Below are 4,985 nucleotides of genomic sequence, written 5' to 3'. Positions count from 1 at the left end.
GGACAGTGAGATACCAGATCTCACAGCAGTCATGATTGTCTAGTCAACCACCTGCTTCCTGTTGATCGACTTCTCTTCTTTACCCCTCCCTAAATCCTATTTTTTACACACGGTTACATTGCCACCCTGATATATAAACCTCTAATTTTTTTGCTGTGTCACCCAGGCTGGAGTGCAGTGGCGTGATCTCGGCTCACTGAAACCTCCACATCCCGAGTTTAAGCGATTCTCCTGACGAAGCCTCCCAAGTAGCTGGGACTACAGGGGCCTGCCATCATGCCAGGCTAATTTTTGTATTTTTAGTAGAGGCAGGGTTTCACCATGTGGACCAGGCTGGTCTCTAACTCCTGACCTCATGATCTGCCCACCTTGGCCTCCCAAAGTGCTGGGATGACAGGCGTGAGCCACCATACCTGGTCAAATCTCTCATTTTTACTGGGTCAGGGATGTGGACTTAATATTGATCTCTCATCTCTTTGATATTTTATTGTTACGAAGAGTCTATTTTGTCAGTCTTGTGACTTCTCTTTTAATTTTAATGTTGATCAGTTGGAGCCTAAATTCCAAAAAGTTGGGGAAGGTACAGTGAGGCATGTCATGCCCCCACTTCCTGTCATGTGCTCAGCGAGTGTTTCAGGTCCCTTTCAGATTTCCTTTGGTCAAGAGAAGGTCCATTCAATCTGTCAGGGGACTTAGAATTTTATTTTATTTTTTAGTTTATATTTCCTCCTTTTTGGTCAAGGTATACCAGAGGAGTATCGATAGCCAAGCTTTTATTTTGTTCCATATCAGTGCCAGGATGGTGTGGCTACCTGCCCGAGCCCATCATGTCCCTCGGGATCCTTGTGGCCCAGGGACTGAGTCAAAAGACTTGCAGGCAATTATATATTCCAGTCCAGATGGGAAAGAAGATGGGCAAGCACTCATTAACTTTAAAACCCCTTTTAAGCGGCTTTCAGAGCCAAAAAGCAAAAGTCAAAAGGCAAGGTTATAAAATTGACTTATCTACCAATTCTACACATTGAGCTATAATCATGGTTGGCAGCAATTAGCTATAAACAAAACAAGCATTTTGTTTAGCTGTTGAGACATCTGTGTTTGTCCTTGATGTGCAGGCTATGAACAAATTTTATCCTTCAAGAGCGGCCCTTAAAATCTCACATGTATGCCTCTTCTGTGATAGTCCCTGAGTCTGGAGGAAAAGAAAAATTTCAAATTCTGGAGGTAAAGCAAAATATAAAGAATTGGCAATTTTTTTTTTTGAGTTGGAGTCTTGATCTGTCACCAGGATGGAGTGCAGTGGCGCAATCTCGGCTCACTGCAACCTCCGCCTCCTGTGTTCAAGTGATTCTCATGCCTCAGCCTCCCGAGTAGCTGGGATTACAGGTGCACACTTTCACATGCAGCTAATTTTTTTTTGTATTTTTAATAGAGATGGGGTTTCACTGTGTTGTCCAAGAGGGTCTCAATCTCCTGACCTCGTGATCCATCCGCCTCGGCCTCTCAAAGTGCTGGGATTACAGGCATGAGCCAGCGTACCCAGCCAAGAATTAGCAATGTTTTAAACAAAAAGCTCATAAGCCCTGCCTAGTTCAGAGAATGACAGGAAAGGAAGCTTATAGGTAACTAAACATTTAAATTATTAAGTATCACGGCATAGAATCTATTATTTTAGATAGTGGCAAAATTATTAAATGGATCTTAATGGTTTTAAATACAAGCCTGTCCCTGTGTCTCACAAAAGCAGTTTACTTTGTCACCTTTGCCTGGCTCCAAATTACAGGTAGCTAAACATTTAAACTACTTAGTATCAAGGCATAAAATTTATTACATTGTTTTACATAGAGGCAAAGTGATTAAATGAATCTTAATGGTTTTGAGTACAAGCCTGCCCCTGTGTTACGGAAAGGGGTCCAGATCTGGACCCCAAGAGAGGGTTCTTGGATCTCTCACAAGAGAGAACTTAGGGCGAGTCCATAAAGTGAAAGCAAGTGTGTTAGTAAAGTTAGAGGAATACAAGAATGGCTGCTCCACAGACAGAGCAGCACCGACGGCTGCTGGTTCTCTATATTTATGGTTATTCTTGATGATATGCTAAACAAGGGGTGGATTATTCATGCCTCCCCTTTTTAGACCATGTATGGTAACTTCCTGTCATTGGCATGGCATTTGTAAACTCATGGCATCAGTGAGTGTATTGGTGAGGATGACCAGAGGTCATTCTCATTTATGGCTCTTGGTTTTGGTGGGGTTTAGCTGGTTTTTTTTTTTTTTTAACTGCAAGCTGTTTAATCAGCAGGGTCCTTATGAATCTTGTGCTGACCTCCTGTCTCATCCCGTGACTTAGGATGCCTTAAACACCTGGGAATGCAACCTAGTGGGTCTCAGCCTCATTTTACCTCGCTCCTATTTGAGATGAAGTTGCTCTGGTTCAAATGCTTCTGACTCCTGTGTCTCATAGAAGCAGTTTACTTTGATTGTTGCCTTTGCCTGAGTCCAACGACAGGCTTTGGTTACCTTGAGTTTGATGTCAGAGACTGGCAGGAGTCAGTGCCTTCTTTAGATGAGCTATGCGTACCCAGGAGTCAGAGCCTTGTAACCTAACCACACAAGCATTAGTTAACAGCACCTGAGAAGGACATTTTTAAGAGGCTGGAGACAGTAGCACTGAAGTCTATGACCTGACTGGAAGTTAACCTTGTGGTGATTAATTTTTATAGTTTTGATGAATCCCAGCAATAAGAGATTTAATTTAGCACTCCATTATGAAGACGTTTGTTAAAGAGGTTAAAAGGCTCAAAACGCACACTGAGACCTGGATAGAAACTCTGCACATGGAGGAAAAAAAAAATAAAAAATAAAAAAGGCTCCAAACATTTGATTAAAACAGAACCATAGGTCATTGCGAAATAATAGTTACTGATGTTGGAAACAGATGCTCGGTGCTGCAAAGAAAAATCAGCACTAAGACAAAGGATCTCTCAGTAAGCAATTTTTTACTTCCTGGACTGCAGGAAGGGTACTCTCGCTAGCTGTCTGGCCAGGAGAGTATAGTCAACAAAGCGAAAGCAGACATATTTATCCCCATATATTTGGGGTCGTCCTTACTGCTGTGTCTGATCTCCGTTGTCTCCTTGGCTGGAGCCAGACCTCACAATCTAAACTAAAACCTGATTGGCTAACAACTTAAAACTTTTTTAGACCAGTGCGGTGGCTTATGCCTGTAATACCAGAGCTTCGTGAGGCCAAGGTAGGCAGATCATGAAGTCAAGAGTTTGAGACTAACCTTTTAGTAGAAACTCCGGCTCTACTAAAAATACAAAAATTATCCGGGTGTGGTGCACGTGCCTGTAGTCCCAGCTACTTGGGAGGCTGAAGAGGGAGAGTCGCTTGAATCAAGGAGGCAAAGGCTGCAGTGAGCTGAGACCACACCATTGCACTCCAGCCTGAGTGACAGAGGGAGACTCCATCTTTAAAACAAAACAAACAAAAACCTCTTTTTAAACAGGTAAAAACAATGGCGAGCTGGGACATGCCTGTGAGCGCATCCAACACAGATATGTTGGTTAAAGTACAAAGACAAAGAATGTACTACGTGCCCATAAACATACATAGAACGTACTACGTGCCTATAAGTATGTCTAATAGCTACATAGGATAAGGCTTAACAAAGAGTTATTAGCACACTTATTCTTTAACAAGAAAGGAAACTTTGAAGAGGAACTTCTACTTTCCACACTCATTTAACCAAAGTGATTATCAAAAGACCTTAAAGGCAATACAGAGGGTTATGTGGATGTAAAAAACCTTTTAGATCTCAGTTTTTCTTTCTTTTTTTGAGACAGACTCTCATTCTGTCACCCAGCCTACAGCGCAGTAGCACGATCTCGGCTCACTGCAACCTCCGCCTCCTGGATTCAAGTGATTCTCCTGCCTCAGCCTCCCGAGTAGCTGAGATTACAGGCATGCACCACCGTGCCCAGCTAATTTTTTTTGTGTTTTTAGTAGATACAGGGTTTCACCACGTTGGTCAGGTTGGTCTTGAACTCCTGATCTCAAATGATCCATCCACCTCAGCCTCCCAAAATGCTGGAATTAAAGGCGTGAGTCACGGCACCCTGCCAGATCTGTTTTTCTAAGCAACTAAAAACCTAACAAAGACAACAAATGAGTTGTTAATATTATTACTGAGACAGGGTCTTGCTCTGTAGCCCAGGCTGGAGTGCAATGGTGTGATCACAGCTCACTGGAGCCTCCACCTCTCTGGGCTTAGGCAATTCCTTCACCATCAGCATTCTGAGTAGCTGGGACTATACACATGCGCCACCACACCTGGCTAACTTTTTCTTTTTAGTATTTTTCATAGTTATTAGATTTTGCCATATTGCCTAGGCTGGTCTTGAACTCTTGGGCTTGAGCAATCCACCCACCTTGGCTGCCCAAAGTGCTGGGATTACAAGCATGAGCCACTGCACCTGGCTGGGAATTATTTTGATAAAATGTGAAATATTGTTTCTTAGACTGGTTACAAGAAAGGAAAAGAAAAACCTGCAGTGTGACTTTTCCTCCTTATGGAAAGCCCTTCTAGAAAATCTTATATTTTCTATTGATAGACAGTTCAGGACCTTTTGCTTCCTCGTCTGAAGGTTAATTCTAATTATGGACTTGCAAATGTTATTTATGAAACAAGGTAGAAAGGGAACCAGTACGTAGGGAAGAGGGATGTGAAGAAAGTTACGGATATCTGGCCAGGCATGGTGGCTCATGCCCATAATCCCAGTACTGTAGGAGGCTGAGGCAAGTGGATCGCTTGAGCTTAGGAGTTCAAAATCGCCCTGGGTGACATGGCAAAAGCTCATCTCTAAAAAAGAAAAGAAAAGAAAATTAGGCCGGGCGCGGTGGCTCAAGCCTGTAATCCCAGCACTTTGGGAGGCCGAGGCGGGTGGATCACGAGGTCAAGAGATCGAGACCATCCTGGTCAACAT

The sequence above is a fragment of the Cebus imitator genome, unplaced genomic scaffold (assembly GCF_001604975.1).
Source record: "Cebus imitator isolate Cc_AM_T3 unplaced genomic scaffold, Cebus_imitator-1.0 Scaffold221, whole genome shotgun sequence".
NCBI classification, from domain to species: domain Eukaryota; kingdom Metazoa; phylum Chordata; class Mammalia; order Primates; family Cebidae; genus Cebus; species Cebus imitator.
This window is presented reverse-complemented; position numbering follows the sequence as displayed.